The sequence below is a fragment of the Phyllobates terribilis genome, unplaced genomic scaffold, assembly GCF_046119375.1.
Source record: "Phyllobates terribilis strain yellow unplaced genomic scaffold, ASM4611937v1 Scaffold_4__5_contigs__length_816908805, whole genome shotgun sequence".
NCBI lineage: Eukaryota > Metazoa > Chordata > Amphibia > Anura > Dendrobatidae > Phyllobates > Phyllobates terribilis.
Genome location: NW_027362764.1, coordinates 302,016,254 through 302,043,632, shown reverse-complemented (window position 1 = coordinate 302,043,632; position 27,379 = coordinate 302,016,254).

Below are 27,379 nucleotides of genomic sequence, written 5' to 3'. Positions count from 1 at the left end.
TGATGTGGTCCCTAAAAAAATGGTTTTGGAAATTTTGTTGGAAAAATGAGAAATCGCTGATCAACTTTTAACCCTTATAGCTCACTAATAAAAAAAATTTTTGGTTCCAAAATTGTGCTGATGTAAAGTAGACATGTAGGAAATGTTATTTATTAACTATTTTGTGTAAGATATCACTCTGATTTAAGGGCATAAAAATTCAAATTTTGAAAATTGTGAAATTTTCAACGTTTTTGCCAAATTTCTGATTTTTTCACAAATAAACACAAGTGATATCGAAGAAATTTTACCACTATCATGAAGTACAATATGTTACGAAAAAACATTCTCAGAATCAGTGTGATCCGTTGAAGCATTTCAGAGTAATTACCTCATAAAGTGACAGTGGTCAGAATTGTAAAAATTGGCCTGTCATTAATGTGTTAACCACCCTGGGGGGTAAAGGGGTTAAACTCCAAAAAACACTTGGCCTGCTGCAGGTGACCAATGCTTTCTATTATTAAAATAAACTTGGTTTCCAGAGGCCTAGCAATTAGAAAATGCGTATGGCGTGCGGTAAGGGACGGGGAAGTGGAAGTTCTAATGATGGTGCACGCAGACTCCGAGCACATGTGTGACTACGCCTGTTGCTGGAGCACAAGAAACACACCCATACACGACACAAGTTCCTGTCCCACATTGCAGGGAGGCACGGTACACCACTTCTGAAGCCACACCAGTGCGAACAGGTAGTCAGTTGGATGGCAGATAATGCGTCCTGCATGCTTAGCAGCACCACCCAGTCCAGTCTCACCAGCAAACAGTTAGGATCACTTAATCCCCACCCTGATCTTCCTTCCTCCCACCATATTGTGAACCAAGAGACTAGTGTTCCCACACTAGGACACTCCGATGAGCTTTTTACAACATCATTTATTTATTGTGGCCTTTCACCGTGCATGGTCCAAGAGGGACAGGAGGAGATGCTGTTGAATGATGCACAAAACTTAGAGCAGCCACGGCCTCAAGAAGATGACAGTGGGGAATGTAAAATTTTGTCTAAGGAGGAAGAGTATGATGAGACACAGTTGCAGATAAGTCAGGTTGTTGTTAAGTCACCAAGTCAGGAGGACCAGGGTGCGGCGGTGGAAGACGAGGAGGTGAATGAAGAAGTCATCAACTGTTATGAACTGACCTGGATTGGGGTAGCAGTATTGCAACCACTAGGAGTAGCACTGGATTAGACAGCAGTATAGTTTGAAGGATAAGCAGGTTGTGGAGTCAGGAACTAGCCAGAGGTCGGTACACTGGAGCAGCAGTATAGTTTGGACCAAGCAGCAGGTGGAAGGAGAGCTTGACTAAAGGCTGAGAGCTCAATAATCTCACAAGGAAGGAAGTGCAATGCCAGGTTTAAATAGGGCGTTTAATCAGAAGATTACACAGTGGAGCCAATTAGGAACTGTGGGTGGAGATAATCACAGGTACTAGTATCTGACTTAGAATCATAGAATCATAGAATCATAGAATGGTAGAGTTGGAAGGGACCTCCTGGGTCATCTGGTCCAACCCCCTGCTCAAAGCAGGATTCACTAGATCATCTCAGACAGATGTCTGTCCAGCCTCTGTTTGAAGACGTCCATTGAAGGGGAACTCACCACCTCTCGTGGCAGCCTGTTCCACTCATTGATCACCCTAACTGTCAAAAAGTTTTTTCTAATATCTAATCTGTGTCTCCTCCCATTCAGTTTCATCCCATTGCTTCTAGTCTTTCCTTGTGCAAATGAGAATAAAGATGATCCTTCTACAATGTGACAGCCCTTGACATATTTGTAGACAGCTATTAAGTCTCCTCTCAGTCTTCTTTTTTGCAAGCTAAACATTCCCAAATCCTGCAACCGTTCCTCATAGGACATGGTTTGCAGACCAGTCACCATTCTGGTCGCTCTTCTCTGAACTTGCTCCAGTTTGTCTATGTCTTTTTTAAAATGTGGTGCCCAAAACTGTACACAGTATTCCAGATGAGGTCTGACCAAAGAGGAGTAAAGACCGATAATGACTTCACGTGATCTAGACTGTATGCTTCTGTTAATACATCCCAGAATTGTATTTGCCTTTTTTGCTGCTGCATCACACTGTTGACTCATGTTCAGTCTATGATCTATTAGTATACCTAAGTCTTTTTCACATGTACTGTTGCTTAGCTCTATTCCTCCCATTCTGTATATGCTTTTTTCATTTTTATTGCCCAGATGTAGTACTTTGCATTTTTCCCTGTTAAAAACCATTCTGTTGGTTGCTGCCCACTGCTCCAGTTTATTTAGGTCTTTTTGAATCCTCTCTCTCTCTTCTCTAGTATTAGCTATCCTTCCTAGCTTTGTGTCATCAGCAAATTTAATCAGTTTACCCTCAATTCCTTCATCTAAATCATTGATAAAGATGTTGAACAATACAGGTCCCAGGACGGAGCCCTGTGGTACCCCACTTGAGACATTCATCCAGCTGGATGTGAAGCCATTTACAACCACCCTTTGAGTCCGATCACTAAGCCAGTTATGAATCCACCTAACAGTTGCCTGGTCCATTGCATACTTGGTCATTTTTTCAATAAGGATGGTGTGAGATACTTTGTCAAATGCTTTGCTGAAGTCAAGATATACTATATCTACAGCATTTCCCTGATCCACCCAGTCAGTGATTCTGTCATAGAAGGAAATTAAGCAAGTAACTGTCCAGTGAGCTGAATAGCTCAGAGGGAAAAGCTGCCGCTTGGTGCACAAGAGCTGCTGGGTTCGAGTCCTGACACAGACTCAACCTGGGAAGCTGGCATGCAGAGCAAGGCCATTAGCACTGAGGGGGAGAGATTGGCAGCACCGAAACAGGCAAAAAAAAGCAGTGGGGTTACCAGTGGGGGAAGATGGGCAACTGTGCCGCAGGGCACCGACACTCATGAATTTATCCATCAAAGAGTTAGGTGTTCCCAGTCTGGGGCTTTTTTAAAGAGAGTTCAGAGAGTAACAAAATGGCAACCTGTGCCATGTCAAGATCAGCAGGGGCCTGACCACTAAAAACCTAACCACCACCAGCATGATCAGGCACATGTCATCTAAGCACCTGACTCGGTGGGCTGAAAACTTGGGTCCACGAATGATGCCAGCAGGGGACACCACTGCCTCTTCCCCTGTGCTAGGTGTTTCCAAATCTCCTGTCCATGACACTGGCACAGATGCCATCTGTCCTTGCACATTCTGACGCATCATCATCATGCACTTCCAAATTGTTGTACCAGCACAACATTCAGCTGTCCCTACCCCAGGCCTTGGAATGAAATAGAAAGTTTCCAGCCACCCACCCACAGGCCCAAATGCTAAACGGGCACTGTGACGCTGAGTCACTTTTCACGGCCAGGCCATGAGACAGGATAGTCAAGGAGTCCGAAATCAAAGCCAGAAGGGTACGTCATAAACAGAGAGAAGAGGCAAAGGCGTAGTCAGGTAATGTACCTTTGGTCAGAATACCAGGAGCATTGCAGATCAGAGCAGAAGGGGTTAAACAGACGGATGGTCAGAACAAGGTCCAAGGTAAGGTATCAGAAGATCAATAAACAAAATGCAAGGCACAGAGAACAAACCACACACTAGCTGAATGTACGTCTGGCAGAGATCTGGGACAAACAGCTCAGTTAAGTAGCCAGGCATTCACCTGGGATAATGAACACCTGAAGATAGCCAGTGCCTCCCAGTCTCAGATTGGACAGCTGAGCTGTCAATCACCACACTGACAGCTATTGCACGTCCCTGTACCAAATTGGATGGTCAAGCTGTCAATCACAGTAATGACAGCTCCAGCACGTCCCGGTACAAGATTGGATGGCTGAGGTGTCAGTAACTGCGTCCCAGACCCAGTGAGGGGTGGAACCGTGACAGGCACATTTCCAGGTTGCTTGCAGTGGAAATGTTGCTGTTAAGGCTTGTTGACACAGAGGATTTCTGCCAACTCAAGGCAGCCGCCCCTGGGTCCCTGGGTGTGGCGTCCCGCCTTGTACCAGCACATGTCCAGGAACATCACTCCATTAATGGGATTTTAAACTTGACCAACACGTACACAAACGCTAGTAGCCAGGGATGCTACATGTCCCTGAGGCACACTGGGTGAACATTGTGGGGGCCTGACACTGAGTATTGCTGGCCCTACTTCTATCAGGGTTTCCTCCACATCCTACATCAGTTCCTGCACCCCCTCCTGGTCCTCCTCATCCTTCATCCCCGATGTGTTATTTCACAGCACATTGTCCACATCAGCTGAAAGCTCTGCCTCAGCGAAGCGGCAACAGGCTCTGTTGAAGTTAATTTGTCTAGGAGACTAACCGCACACCGCGGCACAGTTACTTAAAGGAATAACAGACTGTGGCTTTTGCCACAGGCATGGTCGAGTGTGAAAATAGGCGCAACCTGGTGACGGCTGTGAAGTTTGGCAAGTTCACACACGTACCATGCTTGGCACACATGCTCAACTTGGTAGTTCATCGGTTTCTGAAAACATACCCAGATTTTCCACAGCTTCTAGGCAAGGTATACTGTGTCGGTGCCCATTTCTGCAATTCGGTTATAGTTGCCGCCGCTCTGGCAGCTGCATAAGCAAGTGCCAGCTCACCAATTGGCGTGCAACATGATCACGTGTTGGAACTCAACACTGAACATGCTGGCAAGGCTTGGTGAGCAGCAGAGGCCATTTGTGGAATACCAGCTCCAACAGGCACATCAGTATTTTGGGTAGCCTCCGCACATAACTGAAGAGTAGGAATGGATTCTGACATTTGTCCGGTTCTCCAAGACTTTGAGGACTAAACAAAGATGGTGAGAGGCTATGATACCATAGTCAGCTCAACAATCCCGGTTCTGTGCCTAATGTAAGGTGGCTAATGGACACATAGTTGATGGGAGGTATGTATCACAGAGATGGCTGTTCTCTGTGATGTAACCCGGATTGTTGCTCTAGTGCATGTAAGCACTAAGAGGACTGTTTGGTGCACCTGGGAGCCTGGTTACGGGTAGTTGGAGAGATGGGCGGGTCTAGCTACCCACATACCTCACTTCTGGGTTGGTTAAGGTATAAAATGGTCTGGTCCGTGTGTTTGGAGGGAGAAAGCCTCCTGTGTGTTGTGGTCTCCCGACTGAGCCAGTGGACTAGATACTACCCAGCCTGTGTCCCCACAGGACTGGCTAACCAGAGACTTTGCCTTAAGGACTCTTTACTTTGTTTTTGCCTGAACTTAAGGCTGTTTGTATTCCTTTTTGCTTTTACCTGATTTATGACGTAATAAACTGACAAGGACATTTAAAGGAATATGCTTCCTGTTTGCTTCCCGAATCGCCTGAGTGGAGTGAGTAGAACCCCAACACTACTAAAACAGTCGCTGCTCACAATCAAACATGAAGCTATGCATGCGAACCAGTAGGAGATGGAGGAAGACATGAGACAGGGAGATACTACCCAGCCTCATCTCATCTGCTCAGCGTAGATTGGATAGCAATGAGGAGGTAGAGTCTGAGAAGAAGGAGGAGGAACAGAAGCTGGTTGCTAGCACAATAGAGGCTAGTACCCACACGACCTTTGTCCCGTCTCTCCAACTTGGATGCGCTGAGGAAGGGGATGAGGAAGAAGAATGGGAGGAGGAGGAGATGGAGAGTCATCATCATTGAAGAGACAGGGAAGTGTAGGCTGTAGTGAGCTTGGCTCATATGGCCGACTTCATGTACCGCTGCCTTTCCCTTGATGCTCGCGTTATATTCGTCTTGGCCAAAAAAGAGTACTGGTTGTTCACCTTGCTATACCCACGCTACAAGGAAAACATTGTGAAAAATATGTTGAAAAAAATCCCATCATACAACACTAGTGGCAGGGGGCAAGCTTCCTTGCCCAACAAAGGGGGAGAGGCGAGGCAGACACACAGTAAAGGCAGGAGTACACTGTCAAAGGCCTGGGCCAATTTCATGACACCATCCCAGCGTCCAGTGCCTGACGATCGAGTATATTTGACAAGGAGGGAAATGTCCGGTCAAACATGCGTACTCCCTAAGAGTATGTGCCTACGATGCAGAAATGAAGCAGAAAATTTCTGCAGCGTTTCTGCATGTTCTTGGCAGTCAAAAACGCTTGCGGATTTTACTCGTGTTTTTGCAGCGTTTTTATATGTGGATTTGACTTGCGTTTTTCAAATGCATTGAGACCTCAAATCCGCATGCAGAAAAGCACAAATAATGGACATGCTGCGGATTTTTCCGCAAGGAAAATCCGCTGCGGAAAATTCCGCAGCATGGGCACAGAACATGCAGATTTTCATTGGGGATCATGGGCCTGCATTACCAAGTGATTTGCAAGCATTTACGCTGCGGAAAATCCGCATCAAAAACGCTTGAAAAACGCATAGTGGGCACACAGCCTCATTGCTCTGTGACTTTCAACTATTGGATCTCAGAGCTGGATACTTGGCATGAGCTGTCGCTCTATGCCTTGAAGGTGTTGTGCTGCCCTGCTGTTGGTGTTTTATCTGAGCAGGTTTTTAGTGCCGCCAGGGGGGTCATAACAGACAGGCACTTTCGCCTGTCAGAGAATGCTGACAGGCTCACTCAGATAAAAATAAACAAAACTTGGATTAGCCCCCACTTTTCCACATCACCAGATGACAGCAGCACATAAAATGTTTTTTAATGTTCAATATTTGAATGAGGCCCTCCAGTTGTGGATGACCCTCCTTATAATTTTTAAGTGCAAATCCTTCATGAGAGTAGAGGTACCACAACTACACTTTCTGAATTTTTTTATGAAGTCCCCCAGTTGTTGCCTTCAAGTGTATGTCCAAAGCCTTTATCAGTGTAGGAGTACATCAAATATACGTTGTTAATTTTTTTATGAAGCACTCCACTTGGTGCCTTCAAGGGTGTATGGATGACCCTCCATATAATTTTTATCTGCCTTTGCACTATATGCAAAGCCTTATGAGTGTAGAAGTACCACAACTACACTTTGTTAATTTTTTATGGGACACTACAGTGCCGTAACCCCTTCATCTGGGGGTCATTTTCTGTTTTTGTGCTTTCGTTTTTTGCTCCCCTTCTTCCCAGAGCTATAACTTTTTTACTTTTCAGTCAATATGGCCATGTGAAGACTTATTTTTTGCGGGACAAGTTGTACTTTTGAAAGACATCATTGGTTTTACCGCATCTTGTACTGGAAAGCATGAAAAAAATTCCAAGTGTGGTGAATTTACAAAAAAAGTGCAATTCCACAGTTGTTTTTATTTTTTTTACCATGTTCACTAAATGCTAAAACTGACCTGCTATTATGATTCTCCAAGTCATTATGAGTTCATAGGTACCAAACATGTATAGGTTCTTTGTTATTTAAGTAATGAAAGAAAAAACAAAGTTTGTTAAAAAAAAAGAAAAGAAAGTCACCATTTTCCAAAACCAGTAGCGTCTCTATTTTTCGGGATCTGGGGCCCGGTGAGGGCTTATTTTTTGTGTGCCGAACTAACATTTTTATTGATTCCACTTTGGGGTAGATATGCTGTTTTGATCGCCCGTTGTTGCATTTTGTTGCAATGAACAAACAACGTAATTTTGGTATTTTGATTTTTTTCTCATTACACCGTTTACTGATCGGATTAATTATTTTTATATATTGATAGATCGGGTGATTCTGAACACAGCCATACCAAATATCTGAATATTTGATTTTTTTATTGTTTTATTTTGAATGGGGCGAAAGGGGGGGTGATTTAAAATTTTATATTTTTAATTTTTTTATATTTTTAAAAACTTTTTTTTTTACATGCTTCAATAGTCTCCTTGGGAAACTAGAAGCTGTGATCATCAGATCGCTTGTGTGTAGCAGAAATGCTCACTTGCTATGAGAATGCTATAGCATCCTGGCAATGACAACAGCAGGGGTCTCCAGCAGACCCTGGGTTGTCATGCCAACCCATAGGCGACCCGCGGTGACGTCCTTCCACAGTGGCCATATTAAATGCTGCTGTCGGATATTGACAGTGGCATTTAACATGTTAACAACCGTGGATGAATTACGACTCCACCCGCGGCTGTTAGGGGCACATGACAGCTGATCAGATCAGCTGTCATGTCCCCGGAAACGTGCGGGCTCATCGCTCCAAACCGAGAGACATGACATGTGCCGTACATGTACTGTAGTCGTGGTACTCCTACACTTATAAAAGTTGTGCACACAGTGTAAAGCCTGCCAAAAATTACAAGCAGGTTCATCCATACACTCATTAACCACTTCACGACACGACTGATGTAGTGTTCGCCAGGTTGTCCTACACTACTGACGTATGACACTACATTATAAGATTCACAAATCAGGAATCAGTTCAGAAAAGGGGGCACTTGTTGGGCATTTTTACTGTTTAGGCACATCAGGGGCTCTGAAAACGTGACATGAGGCCCACAGACCATTCCATCAAAGTCTGCATTCCAAAGCGTCACTCCTTCCCTTCCGAGCCCTGACAAGCGCCCAAACAGTAGTTTTCTCCAACACATGGGGTATCAGCGTACTCAGAAGAAATTGCACAAAAGCTTTTGGGGTCCAATTTCTCCTGCTACCCTCGTGAAAATAAAAAAATTGAGGCTAAAAGATTGTTTTTGTGGAAAAAAATGATTTTTTTTTTTCATGGCTCTACATTATGAACTTTTGCAAAACATTTAGGGGTTCAAAGTGCACACCAAACATCTAAATAAGTTCCTTAAGGGGTCTAATTTCCAAAATGGGGTCACTTGTGGGGGGTTTCCACTGTTTAGGCACATCAGGGGCTCTCCAAACGCAACATGGCGTCCCTTCCGAGCCCTGCCGTACACTCAAACAATGTTTTTTCCCAACACATGGGGTATCAGCGTACTCAGAAGAAATTGCACAACAACTTTTGGGGTCCAATTTCTCCTGTTACCCTCGTGAAAATAAAAAAATTAGGGTCTAAATTAAAATTTTAGAAGAAAAAAAAGTTAAATGTTGATTTTTTCCTTTCACATTCAATTAATTGCTGTGAAGCACGTGAACGGTTAATGAACTTCTTTAATGTGGTTTTGAGCACCTTGAGGGGTGAAGTTTTTAGAATGGTGTCACTTTTGGGTATTTTCTGTCATATAGACCTCTCAAAGTGACTTCAAATGTGGTGTGGTCCCTAAAAAAAATAGTTTTGTAAATTTTGTTGTAAAAATGAGAAATCGCTGGTCAACTTTTAACCCTTATAACTCCCTAAGAAAAAAAAATTTGGCTCCAAAATTGTGCTGATGTAAAGTAGACATGTGGGAAATGTTATTTATTAACTATTTTGTGTGACATACAGTACAGACCAAAAGTTTGGACACACCTTCTCATTTAAAGATTTTTCTCTATTTTCATGACTATGAAAATTGTACATTCACACTGAAGGCATCAAAATTATGAATTAACACATGTGGAATTATATACTTAACAAAAAAGTGTGAAACAACTGAAAATATGTCTTATATTCTAGGTTCTTCAAAGTAGCCACCTTTTGCCTTGATGACTGCTTTGCACACTCTTGGCATTCTCTTGATGAGCTTCAAGAGGTAGTCACCAGAAATGGTCTTCCAACAATCTTGAAGGAGTTCCCAGAGATGCTTAGCACTTGTTGGCCCTTTTGCCTTCATTCTGCGGTCCAGCTCACCCCCAAACCATCTCGATTGGGTTCAGGTCGGGTGACTGTGGAGGCCAGGTCATCTGGCGAAGCGCCCCATCACTCTCCTCCTTGGTCAAATAGCCCTTACACAGCCTGGAGGTTTGTTTGGGGTCATTGTCCTGTTGAAAAATAAATGGTGGTCCAACTAAACGCAAACTGGATGGAATAGCATGCCGCTGTAAGATGCTGTGGTAGCCATGCTGGTTCAGTATGCCTTCAATTTTGAATAAATCCCCAATAGTGTCACCAGCAAAGCACCCGCACACCATCACATCCCCTCCTCCGTGCTTCACGGTGGGAAGCAGGCATGTAGAGTCCATCCGTTCACCTTTTCTGCGTCGCACAAAGACAAGGTGGTTGGAACCAAAGATCTCAAATTTGGACTCATCAGACCAAAGCAAAGATTTCCACTGGTCTAATGTCCATTCCTTGTGTTCTTTAGCCCAAACAAGTCTCTTCTGCTTGTTGCTGTCCTTACCAGTGGTTTCCAAGCAGCTATTTTACCATGAAGGCCTGCTGCACAAAGTCTCCTCTTAACAGTTGTTGAAGAGATGTGTCTGCTGCTAGAACGCTGTGTGGCATTGACCTGGTCTCTAATCTGAGCTGCTGTTAACCTGCGATTTCTGAGGCTGGTGACTCGGAAAAACTTATCCTCAGAAGAAGAGGTGACTCTTGGTCTTCCTTTCCTGGGGCGGTCCTCATGTGAGCAAGTTTCTTTGTAGTGCTAGATGGTTTTTACAACTGTAATTGGGGACACTTTCAAACTTTTTCCAATTTTTCGCAATGACTGACCTTCATTTCTTAAAGTAATGATGGCCACGCATTTTTCTTTACTTAGCTGCTCTTTTCTTGCCATAATACAAATTCTAACAATCTATTCAGTAGGACTATCATCTGTGTATCCACCTGACTTCTGCACAACACAACTGATGGTCCCAACCCCATTTATAAGGCAAGAAATCCCACTTATTAAACCTGACAGGGCACACCTGTGAAGTGAAAACCATTTCCAGTGACTACCTCTTGAAACTCATCAAGAGAATGCCAAGAGTGTGCAAAGCAGTCATCAAAGCAAAAGGTGGCTACTTTGAAGAACCTAGAATAAAAGACATATTTTCAGTTGTTTCACACTTTTTTGTTAAGTATATAATTCCACATGTGTTAATTCATAGTTTTGATGCCTTCAGTGTGAATGTACAATTTTCATAGTCATGAAAATACAGAAAAATCTTTAAATGAAAAGGTGTGTCCAAACTTTTGATCTGTACTGTATTTCTCTGATTTAAGGGCATAAAAATTAAAAATTTCAAAACTGCTAAATTTTCTAAATTTTCGTCAAATTTACGATTTTTCACAAACAAACGCCAGTCATATTAAATAAATTTTGCTACTATCATGAAGTACAATATGTCACGAAAAAACTGTTTCAGAATCAGGGAGATCCTTCAAGCGTTCCAAAGTTATTAGCTCATAAAGTGACAGTGGTCAGAATTGTAAAAATTGGTCTGGTCATTAACGTGCAAACCACCTTTGGGGGGTAAAGGGGTTAAAGTAGAGTAAAAGTGTGACACCATTGTTCTCAGCAGCAATTTGGGAGTCAGAGATGCTTCCAGGGGTCTGCCCCACGCTGTTCTCCTTCCATTCAACACTTTTTTTCATTAATTTTAACATTTTTACTGCCTCCCAGACCTCCTTGTAGGGTCTGCCAGAAAAATGCTCGGATTTCCCAATGACTCCCATTGTACTTGTTACTCGAAATGAGCATCCAAGCGTTTTAGTGCTCGCTCATCCCTGAACCTAACCTCTTGCAAGTTTGCAATGCGAGTTCTGCCTTATCATTGGCATTTTGTACCAATGCATTCCTTTCTTGGAGTAGCGTTTCTCTTTCAGCTAGCTATACTGCAGTATCACCCATGTCAAAGTGGATCAGGAATGTGATGTAGAGTTGCTGGTAGCGATCAAAGGCATGAGATAAATGATTCAAGGTTGCGGCTAAATCTACTGTGTCACAGTGTGGAAGAGCTGCTAAGATGTCATGGAACTCATATCAAGGTTCTCTCTGACCTTGGTGCGGGTTTAGTCACTCTGCCTCCTGTGCACCTGTGTTGTTATAAACATGATGCAGTTGCCTTCTTCCAGTGACAGAGAAATCCGCGAAGATTTTTGTGGACATGTTTCCGCTAAGATGGCAGATGGTTCGGCAATTGATAGACTATGCATATGAACACAGACACTGTAGACTCAGGATTCCTGTTTCTATGCTGCCACCAATGTATATAGGTGAGATGTGTCTGAGACGTGAGCATGGATCTCTGCAATAGTAGATAGGCTACTCGCTATCCTCTCCTCACTTGCCTGACTAGCTACATGTAGACAATCCAGGGAGGACGATGCAGTGGATGAACTTTTAGCGTATGTGCATATGTTGAGTATTTGCAGCAAAAATACTTTACGCTGCACTTCCTGCCAACACTCCAGTGCTGGCGAGAAAAATGCTGCATAAAATATGCTGATTTTCATGGGCTTTTGGGTGCCTTCATTATGCGTTTTTACTAGCGTTTTTTCATATTCATTTGAATGATGACAAAATGCTGAAAGAAATGACATGCTGTAGGTTTGAAAAAATGCTTTGATTGTTCAAATCTGCAAGGAAAAAATAAGCAAGTGCATGAGGTTTCAGAAATCTCATTCACTTTGCTGGTACTGTAAAATGCTAAGTTTTTCTCTGTGGCAAAAATGCATTAAAAATCATGGCATGTGAACGAGCCTTTTTGGTAGACTGTACCATGAAAAATGATGAGCTGAAAATGTCTAGAGAAGATGACAGGATAAGTATGAAGGATAGATGATAGAGGTAACAGAAAATCCTCTTTCCAGCTCTGATGCAGGTTTTCTGCCAAGATGGCATTGCTCAGGAAAAACAGGATTTAAGCAGTTACAGAGAGAGAGATAGTGGAAAATTACGTTACAAAACATATTATAACAATGGCCAGTAGATGGCAATAAAGGCACACAAAGCATTGGGAAACAACTATAGCAGCATAGAATCACAACACATTGTATTATAGTGATGGGTAAAATGCGATTTTTTGGTGAGCCGGCTCTTTTGGCTCCGAAAATGGCTCTTCATTTCCTATTACCTTTGGCTTTAAATTTGAAGCCAAATTCTGGTATGTTTTAACCCATGATTGTATACCTTTTAGTAAAAATCTACACATGTGCCAATTTATGACATAAAACAGAATAGTTTCCAGAATAACCAGATTTTATATTATTTGCTGTAAAAACTTTAACAAACACAAAATGAACATGCAAAATACCAACAAGATCCTAATTATCAGTGCCACATTTTAAAGCTACCTTCACACTTGGCAAGTTCGCTGTGGGCTGTCTGCTGCAAACAGTCTGCAGCAAAACTGCAGTGTCAAATGTGGCATCTGCATCCAGGCGGATTTAGATAAGGAATTTGCTGCGGAATTCACCCGTCCATTGACTGCAATGAATTTCGCATATCGGATATTCTGCACATACTGACATGCTGCTGCTGAAGCCAATTTCACACCTCATGTCAGATTCTGAATTTTTCCACGAAGTGAGAATGTGTTTTGGATAAAAACCATTGCCACTGTTGGCTTCTGTAAATGCCATGGAATTTCCACGCTGATGATCTGCATGGAAACTCCGCTGCAAATCCACAAAGTGTGAAGGCAGCCTAAAATTGTCTTTAGGGCCCATTGGATAGATAAACTAAGTGCCATAGCTTGGATGGACTGATTCAGTTTATTTCTTCTGTTATTATCTGTTTTGGAAAAGACTGTTTTTTTGGTGTCCCATCAAGGACCAATGTCTTTTGCCATCACTAATATAATGTCATTAAAGGGGTTGGATCACATGGGCATTAGTGCCATTAATTGAAGAGAACTTTTTAAAATAGGTATATTCTCCATATACTTATTTTAAAAATTCTGCTTCAATCCTGCTGGTATTCCATAAAAACCTATGTAACTGTTTACATGGGTTTCCATGGAAGTTGTCCTGTGCCGGAGCCCTATTCAGCAAAAGACACACAGGATGCGACCATGTTGTCGGCCAGCGCTCGCTGACTGACCGCATGGACCATGCAGCACCCGAGCCTGCGATCCAGTGATGCTCAATCCAGCGATGGTATGTTTGCAGAGGAGATCCTTATCTGCCCTGCCCATATGCATCGCTGGATCATTTGTTCTCTTCCATTCAAGTGAATGAGAGAGAACAAGGGACGCACATTTACATCCTCTGTTTCTCCCTCGCTCAGCGAGGATTTACAAGATGGCGGTAAATAGCTATAATCAGGCTAAATCCAGATGTCAGTGTTCCTTTAATAAAGTGCCTGACTGCTGCTTGCTTGTCACAGATTGGAGGGGGGCGGGGCTGTGAGTCAGTGCTATGTGCAGCAGCAGGAGGAGCAGGCATTCTCAGTCTCCTGGATAAGATCAGAGTGACTACTGCCGGGAGGGAGGGGCCGGGAGGGGCGGGGCCAGAGGGGAGGGAGGGGAGGGGCCAGAGGGGAGGGGCGGGGCCAGAGGGGAGGGAGGGGAGGGGCCAGAGGGGGAGGGCGGGGCCAGAGGGGACTGACTGTGGAACCTGAACTGGCAAAGAGCCGGTAAAAATTTCAATTGGCTCCCTGCCAGGAGCCGACTCATATGATTCACTATAAAGAGCCGGCTCGTTCAGGAGCTACCCATCACTATTGTATTAAGAATACTGTATGTCCCTGTAAAGAGAGATGACTGAGACATCTCATACCTATGGATTTCAAACGATGTGCATAACAAAAATACAGCTTGCCTTTCACACACGATCACGTTGCACAGCTGAAACCAGCTGGACTAGGGGGCGACGCACTGTGCTGTTCTGTGCCGCCTAAAACCCTGCTGATTTCAGTTGTGCAGCGCTATCGTGTGCGCAAGGCAATCTAATGCTGCCTGCAATGCATACTGCTGAAGAGAGAATGGAGGTGACGATAGATTGAGCCTCTATCTCAGGCCTGCTGAGATGTCCTGAGACACCGCTCCCTCCTTCCCATAATCAAATGTATTTGCATCTTTCAGACGCGAATACATTTGAGCGCTGGGATTGGGGCAGAGGAGTGCTAGATGTCAGTACACTGCTGCTGGCCCCACAGAGACCATCAAGGAGCTAAAGATTACATGTCAATGTGGATGAATGGCGGAGTGGGTTAGGGCACATAATGGGGGAACAATTTTGAAAAGGGGCACAGTTTTGTGAGAGGCAGTGGAGAGGTACTTTATTCAGAGGGGCATTGTGTGTGTGTGAGAGGGGAATATTTTGCAGAGGGACAGCGTGGGGGGAACACTATGGAGAGGGGCAGCGTGGGGGGGATATTTTTCAAAAGGTCAGTATGGGGGGGATATTTTGGAGAAGGGCAGTGTGTTTGTGGGTGAGGATATTTTGTGAAGGACGCACAGCAAATATTTATTCAGGGGAACAGCATGGGAGATATTTATATTTATGGAGCAGTATAATGATACTTTTATTTGTAAGGGCACCATGTCGGGAAGTGCTGCTGAAGACGAAGAAGAGGGAAGTCGGCAAAGATGAGCTCTGGGCGTGAAATCTCATCACGGCGTCTATACTTCATGGAGACAAAAGGGATGGGGACAATAAGGTACCTGGATGTAAATGTTTATTTGTGATACTGCATCTCAACAGTATTGTGGTTCCTGTATGATCATCACAGTTTGATGATGACTGTTAACAACAACTTCCAGTATCTCCTTACCATTGTTAAAGACATACTGGGACTTGTAAGTTCAAGTGATACAATTGTACAGATGTGACACACACACCATCTATATGGCATCTGTTTTAAATGGATCAATTACAATTATTAACATAAGAAAATGTATTGGGCCTTGCAAAATCTTTTTAGTTATTGATGTATAAAAACGGATGCCATATGTATATCAAAAGCGGCATATAGATGGCATATGGATGGAAATTCATCTGCATTTTTTACTGGATAATAAGTTTATTTATACACTTGTGTGAACTTAGCCTAGGACACAACTGTTTAAACAAATCATCCAATTTTCTTCCAGAAAAATGGATGATTTTTCATCTGTATTGTCATTCATATGGCATCCATATTGTAACATCCCTGATGGCGTGCTTGCATGGCTTACCATCTCCCACCATGCAAGACCGCAATCTTACCTATCAGACCAGGCTGCACACTTTGCTCCATTACTTGCTGTTTGTATGTCTCTTGTCTGCTGGCTTAGGGCGGCAGCGCTGTTGCTTCCTGATTCATAAAGCTACAGTGTGTTCAGTCCTAATGCGTCCCCAGCCTATTGCTGTGGGTCACTGGATGCTTGAACCTCCTCCACCCAGTGGGAGGGGCCTGAGCTGCACTTTCTTACAATGTGTTCTGTGCAACTGTGAGTTGTCAGGTCCTGTCCTGAATCTTGTCTGTTTCCGCCACCCTGGGGGCTGAGTACCCAGGGCCGTTACCTGTATCTCTGACTTCTAGTCTGTTTCCGCCTCCCTGGGGGCTGAGTTCCCAGGCTCGTTCCTGTATCCTGTTCCCAGTTCAGTCCCTGTCTGAACAGTGTCCTAGCTCGTTTCCTGTTTGTCTCTATGTCCGAACCTTCCCTTTTCCTGCAGTGTCTGAACCTGCACCTAACTCCAACTCGTTGTCTCTTTACTTCTGTTTGTGAGTTTTGTGTACACTCTCTACTTCATTGTAAGTACCTTGTGTTTATCTGGTTCTGCTTGTTTACCACATCTGCTGTTTTGCTTTGCTCTGCCTGTTCACCGCACCTTCGGTTTTGCTCTGCTCAGCTTGTCTACCGCATCTGCGGGTTTTGCTCTGCTCTGCTTGTCTACCGCATCTGCGGGTTTTGCTCTGCTCTGCTTGTCTACCGCATCTGCGGGTTTTCTTTTGCTCTGCTTGTCTACCGCACCTGCGGGTTTTGCTCTGCTCTGCTTGTCTACCGCACCTGCGGGTTTTGCTCTGCTCTGCTTGTCTACCGCACCTGCGGGTTTTGCTCTGCTCTGCTTGTCTACCGCACCTGTGGGTTTTGCTCTGCTCTGCTTGTCTACCGCACCTGCGGATTTTGCTCTGCGCTGCTTGTCTATCGCATCTGCGGGTTTTGCTCTGCTCTGCTTGTCTACCGCACTTGCGGTTCTGTTCCTGTGTTCCAGTCTGTACTGGTCCCTATTCTGCCTGCGTACCTACCTGCCAGTACCCGCCTGTCTGCATGCCAGCCGTGCCTGCCAGTGCCCACCTGTCTGCATGCCAGCCGTGCCTGCCAGTGCCCACCTGTCTGCATACCAGCCGTGCCTGCCAATACCCACCTGTCTGCATACCAGCCGTGCCTGCTAGCATCCACCTGTCTGTATGCCAGCCTAACCTGCCTGTTCCTGCATTCCCCAGTGTGTGTCAACAGTTGTGACCGGGGTCTGACCAGGAGTAGCACCTGGTCCCTCTGCCCGGCTCCTTCCTGGTTCACGGAGTCGACTGAGCCGCCGTGTGACCTTGGTCTGACCGAGTTGATACTTAGTTACGCCCCTCCAGGCACTCCTTGGTTCATGGTCCAGTCGGATGACTAATCATGCTCACGCTGGTCAGTCTGGGCGTGTGCGTAACACATATGCTGTCAGTTTTTTACATCTATGTGGCATTCATTTTTGTATCATCAGTTAATAAAATTTATAAGACCAAATATAGTTTCCTATGCTAATTATTGTAAGGTATCTGGAAAAATCAGATCCAATACAGATGATCTGTGTGAGATTCGATTTTTTTGGGCGCTTCCACATACTTGAATAGTCAAGTCTTATCCAAAATACATAAGAGACTAGTGCATGCTGCAATTTTTTTTTCATGGACATTGTCATCATGTCATTATAACAGCTTATTTCAGTAACATTGGTACAAGTGCTGTCCATGCGAGGTCAGTTTTTTTCACGAACAGCATTCAACTCAGATAAAATACATTGATGAAAATGTGCCCTTAGGCTATGTGCACACATTCAGTATTTGGTGAGTTTTTTCCCTCAGTATCTGTAAGCCAAAACCAGGAGTGGAACAATCAGAGGAAAAGTATAATAGAAACACGTCACCAATTCTGCATTTATCACCCACTCCTGGTTTTGGTTTGTAAATACTGAGGTAAAATACTGACCAAATACTGAATGTGTGAACTTGGGATGAGGGCATAAAAAGCATCCAAGTTTCATCCAGAAAACATGGACAATTTTCATCTATATTGTCTTCCATGTGCCATTCATGTGTCCATTTTTTACGTCTATGAGACATCGATCTGTGTGGCGTTCATTTAGCATCCAATTTTATACATCAACATTTTATAATGTACATGGTCAAATACTATTTCCTAGATTAATAAAAATCAGATGGTGCACAATTTATCCCTATGGGATCTGATTCTTTCTTGAGCACCCATAAACTTGGATAGCTTGTATAGGTAATTGTCATCCAATACTTGGAAGAGAATAATGTATGCTGCAATTTTTACACAGAAATTCTGTCCATGTGAGAAAGCGGTCTCCTGACTAGCCCTATTGAATAACATTGGTCAGTGTGCTGTCTGATTTTTACTCGGACAGCCCATCCAGATATACACTCATCTGAGTGGGCCCTTACATATTTTCTATGTTGTCCTATATCAGTGGGTTTTTACATATTGCTGAATCCAGTCGTGTGATAATAACAAAATAATTTGCTTGCCACTAGCTAATCAGAAGCAATCTCTTTAATTTACTCACATATATAGTCATTAATTCCACAGCGCTTTACAGACATCATCATTGCTGTCCCCATTGGGGCTCACAATCTACATTCCCTATCAGTCTTTGAAGTTTGGGAGAAAACCAACACAAACACAGTGAGGGAGAAGATATAAACTCCTTGCAGATGTTGTCCATGGTGGGATTTGAACCCAAACCCTCAGTTCAGTGAAGCTGCAGTGCTAACCACTGAGCCACCGTGCTAGTAAGTTTAACACAGCACTCGAGATTGCTAGTATGATAGCGACTAATCTGTTAGGTTTTGTATCAGTCCAAGGATATATTTTTTGTCTTTTGCAGTGGATCTCATTTGTTGCATCTTTTCGCTGCAAATAAACATATTTTAACAAGTCGTGTACCTGTGATTCCATCACTTGACAAGGATGGGTTTTAATTCTTATTTACATTAACACAATTAGTAACATTTAGCAAAAATGTACTACACCTTTAAGTTTCAGGTGAACACATGCTACTTGATTGCTCCAAATGTGTCTGCTTTCCTCTCTTTATTCTATAGGGTTCTGTCCTGCAGCTCTTTGTTCACAGGTAAGATATGCATGGCATGGTTACAGTGAATAAGGGTATATTCACATGTTGCAGATTTGTTTCAGTAACTTCTGCAACTGAATATCTATTTTCTTGTTTTGTGGTTCTGGTGATGTATTCATGTAAGTACCTCTTACATGAGGCTGGCTGCTCACATTCTCTTTATGTCTGATACGTCCTTTTTTTATAAAAATTACAAACTGCTGTTGCGCCTGGTGTCTATAATTGTCGGCATCTCTGACATCATTTCAACAGCGCTGTAGTCAGGGAGTTAGTATTTGTTGGAGGGCTGACATGGTGATGTGACAACAGTGCTGCAGACAATAGCAGACCTGGGGAGAGGGAGTAAAGCACTGTTTTTGTTTTTTCAAACAAATAATGTAGAAAATGTGCTTCCAAAACCATTAAAAAGGTTTTCTGGTATGTGTGCAAGTTATTTTAAACTCAAGCGAAACCACTAAGTTTTTCAGCCAGAAGATGCTGAAAAGCATGGCTTTTTTTTTTTCCTGAACCATCTTCTGCGTAGTTTTACAGTCATTTCCTGAGAATTTTTCCAATATTTATGGCCACTTTTGTTTATGTAGTTTTTTCCCGTTGTTTTTGTCACGTCTTTTTACTGTCATTTAACATGCGTTTTTTTTCTCTCCATTGAGTAATAACAAAACTGCTTGCATTTTTAATCAAAAGTGATGGAGAAATGCTACAAGAGATGTCTGGGCATCTTCCGAGCCTTCCTATTGACTCGCATTGTAAAGTACAGAGCATCTTCCGAGTGGAAAACAGCAACGTCTTTTAACCGCATGGTGATTTTAGAAACCTGAAGTGGTTAAAAGATACTCAAAAGTCTGAACATGTGCACAGCAAGTCGTTTTTTTTTTATATAAATGCATATGTTCATTCATTTGAGTATTTTTCATCTACCCCCAAAAAATGTCATTTATACATGCCCTAAACTACAGCTTTCTGATCCCATCCTTCCCCTCCCTCCAAAAAAAACCTGTTGTGGGTCTCAGAAATGACCAACAAGTCAGTTATATCTATTGGTAAGCTTCATTTTAAAGCGCCACTCAGTTTTGCTGACGACACCAAACTATGTAGGATATTAAAATCTGATCTTGACATTACGATATTGCAGAACGATCTGGATAAGATGACTGAATGGGCAAACACTTGGCTGATTTGTTTTAATGTAGAGTAATGCACCTCGGACGGAGTAATCCTATTGCTGCATATTTGTATATGCATTTCTGTTTTTTTTAGTCAAGATGAGGTGCAGAGTATACCTTAATGAGAAAAAAAATGAACTTTTTAGAATTTACCAAATGGCTGCAATGAAACAAAGAATGTAAAATTTAAAGGGGTCTGAATACTTTCCGTACCCACCGTACATTAAATGGGAGTATACTACAAAACAGGAGAAGGACTCGGGTATTCTGGTTACAAGTAAGTTGAGCAGCAGTACTCAATATCAAGCTGCAGCCGCAAAAGCAAACAAGATTTTAGGATGTACACTGCTCAAAAAAATAAAGGGAACACTAAAACAACAGAATATAACTCCAAGTAAATCAAACTTCTGTGAAATCAAACTGTCCACTTAGGAAGCAACACTGATTGACAATCAATTTCACATGCTGTTGTGCAAATGGAATAGACAATGGATGGAAATTATTGGCAATTATCAAGACACACTCAATAAAGGAGTGGTTCTGCAGGTGGGGACCACAGACCACAGCTCAGTACCAATGCTTTCTGGTTGATGTTTTGGTCACTTTTGAATGTTGGTTGTGCTTTCACACTCGTGGTAGTACAGACTCTACAACCCACAGAAGTTGCTCAGGTAGAGCAGTTCATCCAGGATGTCACATCAATGAGAGCTGTGGCAAGAAGGTTTGCTGTGTCTGTCAGTGTAGTGTCCAGAGGCTGGAGCCGCTACCAGGAGACAGGCCAGTACACCAGGAGATGTGGAGGGGGCTGTAGGAGGGCAACAACCTAGCAGCAGGACCGCTACCTCTGCCTTTGTGCAAGGAGGAACAGGAGGAGCACTGGAAGAGCCCTGCAAAATGACCTCCAGCAGGCCAGAAATGTGCATGTGTCTGCACAAACGGTTAGAAACCGACTCCATGAGAGTGGTATGAGGGCCGGATGTCCACAGATGGGGTTGTGCTCACAGCCCAACACCGTGCAGCACGCTTGTCATTTGCCACAGAACACCAGGATTGGCAAAGTCGCCACTGGCGCCCTGTGCTCTTCACAGATGAAAGCAGGTTCACACTGAGCACATGTGACAGATGTGACAAAGTCTGGAGACGCCGTGGAGAGTGATCTGTTGCCTGCAGCATCCTTCAGCATGACTGGTTTGGCAGTGCGTCGGTAATGGTGTGGGGTGGCATTTCTTTGGAGGGCCACACAGCCCTCTATGTGCTTGCCAGAGGTAGCCTGACTGCCATTAGGTTCCGAGATGAGATCCTCAGACCCCTTGTGAGACCATATGCTGGTGTGGTTGGCCCTGGATTCCTCCTAATTCAGGACAATACCATATCTCATGTGGCTGGAGTGTATTAGCAGTTCCTGCAAGATGAAGGCATTGAAGCTATGGACTGGCCCGCCTGTTCCCCAGACCTAAATCCAATTGAGCACATCTGGGACATCATGTCTCGCTCCATCCACCAATGTCACGTTGCACCACAGACTGTCCAGGAGTTGGCGGATGCTTTAGTCCAGGTCTGGGAGGAGATCCCACAGGAGACCATCCGCAACCTCATCAGGAACATGCTCGGGTGTTGTAGGGAGGTCATACAGGCACGTGGAGGCCACACACAATACTGAGCCTCATTTTTACTTTAATTTTGGGGGTAACTCCAAATCCAGGCCTCCATTGGTTAATAAATTTGATTTCCATTGATGATTTTTGTGTGATTTTGTTGTCAGCACATTCAACTTTGTACAGAACAAAGTATTCAATGAGAATATTTCATTCATTCTGATCAAGGATGTGTTATTTGAGAGTTCCCTTAATTTTTTTGAGCAGTGTATAAAAAGAGAGAGCAAATCCTGCTATCCCAAAGTATTGTTACCCCTTTATAAATCACCGGCGAGGCTACATGTGGAATATGGGATCCAGTTTTTGGCTCCACATATTAAAAAGGATATTCAGAAGTTAGCCAGTTCAAAGGCGGGCAACTAGATTATTACAAGGGATGAGAGGTTGAAAAAGTTGAGCTTGTTTAGGTTAGAAAAACAACTCCAAAAGTTAAATTCAACACGAGTATGGCACATTCGGATTTGTGATCGGAAACGCGAGCATTTTTACTTAAATTCGGGAAAATCAGTAACATTCGGTGAATAAGTGCGGGAAAATTATTGCGGTGCAACAACAGTGTTTTTAACAATTTGGCTAGCATACTATTTGTGCATGATGAGCGGGGACATGTGTTTGATGAGTGGAGGGGCTGGGGAGACGTCAGAAGTCAGAGAAGCAGCTTTATTGTAATCTATTTTTTTTTCCCTGTAACTTTAACCCCTTTACCCCCGAGGGTGGTTTGCACGTTAATGACCAGGCCAATTTTTACAATTCTGACCGCTGTCACTTTATGAGGTAATTACTCTGGAACGCTTCAACGGATCCTCCTGATTCTGAGATAGTTTTTTTGTGACATATTGTACTTCATGATCGTGGTAACATTTCTTTGATATCACTTGCGTTTATTTGTGCAAAAAATGGAAATTTGGCGAAAATTTAGAAAATTTTGCAATTTTCAAACTTTGAATTTTTATGCCCTTAGATCAGAGAGATATGTCACACAAAATACTTAATAAATAACATTTCCCACATGTGTACTTTACATCAGCGCAATTTTGGAACCAAAATTTTTTTTTTTTAGGGAGCTAAAAGGGTTCAAAATTGACCAGCGATTTCTCATTTTTCCAACAAAATTTACAAAACCATTTTTTTAGGGACCACATCACATTTGAAGTCACTTTGAGAGGTCTTTATGACAGAAAATTCCCAAAAGTGACACCATTCTAAAACTGCACCCCTCGAGGTGCTCAAAACCACATTCAAGAACTTTATTAACCCTTCAGGTGCTTCACAGGAATTTTTGGAATGTGGAAGAAAAAAATGAACATTTAACTTTTTTCATAAAAATGTTACTTTAGACCCAATTTTTTTTATTTTCACAGGGGTAACAAGAAAAAATGGACCCCAAAATTTGTTGTGCAATTTCCCCTGGGCACGCTGATACCCCATATGTGGGGAAAAAACACTGTTTGGGCGCACGGCAGGGCTCGGAAGGGAAGGAGCGCCATTTGACTTTTTGAATGTAAAATTTGCTTGAATAATTAGCGGACGCCATGTTGCATTTGGAGAGTCCCTGTGTGCACAAACATGGGAGCTCCCCCACAAGTGACCCCATTTTGGAAACTAGACCCCCCAAGGCACCTATCTAGATGCATAGTAAGCACTTGGAACCCCCAGGTGCTTCACAAATTGATTCGTAAAAATGAAAAAGTGGAAAAAAACACACTTTTTCATTTTTACGGATTAATTTGTGAAGCACCTGGGGGTTCCAAGTGCTCACTATGCTCTAGATGAGTGCCTTGCGGGGTCTAGTTTCCAAAATGGGGTCAATTGTGGGGGAGCCCCAACGTTTAGGCACACAGGGGCTCTCCAAACGCGACATGGTGTCCGCTAACAAATTGAAACCATGTCGCGTTTGGAGAGCCCCTGTGTACCTAAACATTGGAGCTCCCCCACAAGTGCCCCCTTTTTGGAACGGATTCCTGATTTATCAAATTTATTATGTAGTGTTATATGTCAGTTGTGTATTACAACCTGACAAACACTACACAACTGAAGTATGACAACCTGACGAACACTACGTCAGCTGTGTAGTGTTCGTCGGGTTCTCATACGTCAGAAATTAATTCAATAGTCCATGGAGGTATGGTATCTTCTGAAGCAGTCTTTCATGCAGAGGCCAGGTTTGTCGGGGCAGGTGTAACATTGGTAAATGGTGTGCTTGCGTATTCCTCTTCGGTAGCACACTCGGCACTTCTTTTGTGACTTACCCTTTTTTCTGCTGTGAGGGATCTGCCCCGGGAAATGCTGGCCCGGTACAATTCGAGGTCCTTCAGTTCCAGAAGTAGTGGGACCTGCTCCGCCACCACTGCCAAATATCAGGGCCTTGATAACTGTCTCCTGAAAATGAAGATACGATGCAGAAGTCTGGCCTGCACATTGAGACAGAAGGAAAGCGTTGTGCATTGCCATCTGAACAATGTGCATGGCCAGCTTCTTATACCATACCTTGGCCTTTCTCAAAGCACTGTACAGCTGGAGGACTTGATCGGAGAGATCAACTCCCCCCATGTACTTGTTGTACCCCACTGCACAGTCTGGTTTGGCGACCTGTGTAGTGGAACCTCTTACAGTGCTGAGGGTGCTGCCATCACCATGTATGGTGGTCAAGAGAAGGACATCCCACCAACAGGTGGTCGCAACATTGAGCTCTGCTCTCACCCCTTCTGAGCAGCTGCCCAATTAGCGTCTTTGGGAGGCCTTTCTGATTTTTGCGAACAGTACCGCAAGCTGCGGTATGTCGCGCAGAGAGGGATTTGAAGAGTGGGATACTTGTATAAAAGTTATCCACGTACAGGTGATAACCTTTATCCAGCAGTGGGTGCACCAAGTCCCACACAATTTTCCCACTCACTCCCAGAACAGGGGGGCATTCAGGGGGTTCAATCCGGGAGTCCTTCCCTTCATAAACTCTAAACTTTTGAGTGTGCCCTGAGGTACTCTCACAAAGTTTATACAGCTTGATCCCGTACCTGGACCTTTTACTGGGCAGGTACTGCCGGAATCCAAGCCGCCTTTTGAAAGTAATTAAGGACTCATCCACGCAGATGTCCCTTTGGGGCACATACACTTCACCAAACTTGTTGTTGAAGTGCTCGATGACCGGCCGAACTTTGAAAAGACTATCAAAGTTCGGGTCATCGCGTGCAGGACACCTTGCATTATTGTTGTAATGCAAGAACTTGTGGATGGCCTCAAAACGTTTCCGGATCATCACCATTCGGAACACTGGAGTGTTATACAAAACGTCAACACTCCAGTATTGCCGAATCTCTGTTTTTTTCAGGATCCCCATATGAAGGACCAGGCCCCAAAACTTCATCATTTCTTCTGCGTCTACAGGAGACCAGTCAGAAAATGATGAAGAGGGGTTTTGTTCCAAAAATTGATGAGCGTACACATTAGTTTGGCCCACCATGAGGTTTATAAAATCCTCAGAGAAAAAGACTTTGAAAAAGTCTATTTCTGTGAGGCCGGTGGTGTCAAACTTGATTCCTGATTCCGCCACGAAATCAGGAATCAATGGCTCAAAATTTTCGGGGGGCGAGGTCCATATGGGCTCAGTATTGGGGGGCGCTGGAACATCTTCTCTCCTGCGACGACTGCGGGGCGGTCCAGGAGAACCTGAGGAAGAAGAGGAGGACGATGAGGCGTCAGAAAAGCAAAGAAATGTGGGATCCTCGCCCTCGCTGTCGGTCTCAGTGTCGGAGGCAACAAAAGAGTATGCCTCCTTCGCTGAATAGCGAGTTTGGGATGAGCCGGCCATTTTTTTTTTTCCGTGTATGTGGTGCGTGTGTGTCAGTAATATATTAGAGTATGTGTGTCAGTGTGCTTGGTGTGAACTTTTTTTTCCTGAAAAAAAAGAACTACCGTGGGTGGTTCAAACAGCGAGCACGAGTGCGGATCGGTAAACTATGTCACCAATCAACTCTCGGCAGCTGCTGCGTGTGTGCACGGATGTGGTGCAAAGGTGGGGGGGGGGGAATTGACAGGGACAAGAAAAAGAAGAGAAAGGAAAAAAAGAAAAGTCGTGAAAACAGCGAACACAGAAAAGAAAAAAAGAAAAGTCGTGAAAAGAAAAAAAGAAAAGTCGTGAAAAGCAGCGAGCACGGACGTTTTCTGGGATGGAAATGCCACCCCACAACATTACCGACCCACTGCCAAACCAGTCATGCTGGATAAAAGCTGTTTATGTTGGACTTGCTTGGGTCCCTGCCTCAGTTACTGCACGGTGTGAACTCCGCCGCCTTACAGCTTGGTTGATAATGCGGGCATAGTGACTGAGGCATACCCTACAGGCCGCCGCATGACCACAATCCGCCCTGCCACCTTTCAGCCTCACCCCGTGGACGAAATGGACGAGCTGTTAAAGCAGCTGGTGCTTGCCCAGCAGCAGCAGATGCAGACTCAGCGGCAACAGCAGGAGCAGTACCAGAGTCTCAAACGGCAACAGCAGGAGCGGGAACAGCATCATAATCAACAGCAGCAGCTGCTGTACCAGCAGCAGAAAACAAACTGTTGCTGCAACAGATTGCTGCCCTGTGGGAGACACCGACGGCACCAGCCCCAGAACGTCGCGAAGCCCGGGACAAGGTTCGCTCAACGTTGAGGAAGGTGGGACCGGAGGACGACATGGAAGCCTTCCTGACCATTTATGAGCGCACGGCAGAGCGGGAAAACCTACCAGCCGGCCAGTGGGCAGAAGTGGTGGCTCCGTTTTTGGTCGGCGATGCCCAAAAGGCCTGCTTCGACCGAGAGGGCGCCCAGGACTACCAGAGACTCAAAGGTGAGATCCTTGCCCGACTGGGGGTCAATACATGCGTGAGGGCTCAGCGTGTGTTTTTGTGGGCCTATGTGGAGACCCGACACGCCCGGTCTCAGGCCTATGACCTCCTGCAGCTGGTAAAGAGGTGACTCCAGCCTGAGACTTTGACTCCAGCCCAGATGGTGGAGAGGGTGGTAATTGACCGGCTGGTGAGGACTCTGCCAGCCGCTATCCAACGTTGGGTGGGGCAAGGGGACCCCGGCACACTCGACCAGGTGGTCAGCTTGATCGAGCGCTAGTCGGCCACTCAGTACTTTATCAGGGAATCTGCCCCCTTGTGGCTGTCACGCCGATCCCTGCCAACCCAAGAGTCGGGAAAGGGGTGGCGTCCCTCTGCTGGGGATAGTCAGCACCATACCCGTGCTGAATGGGAACCCCGGAATGAGAGTGGGAGGAGACCGGTTCCCTCACAAACTGTCATAAGACCTAACAGTACCTCCACCCTAAGGTGCTGGAGGTGTCAGGGGCCGGGACATGTGGTTGCTAATTGCCCCCTGATTACGGAACCCATGGACTGCGGATATAGCCGCTGGGTCTCAATGTATGCCCAGACCGTCTGCACGGCAAGCGCCAGGTATGGTTAATGGGTACCCCACGGAGGCCCTCCTGGACTCAGGGAGCCTTGTGACTTTGGTACATG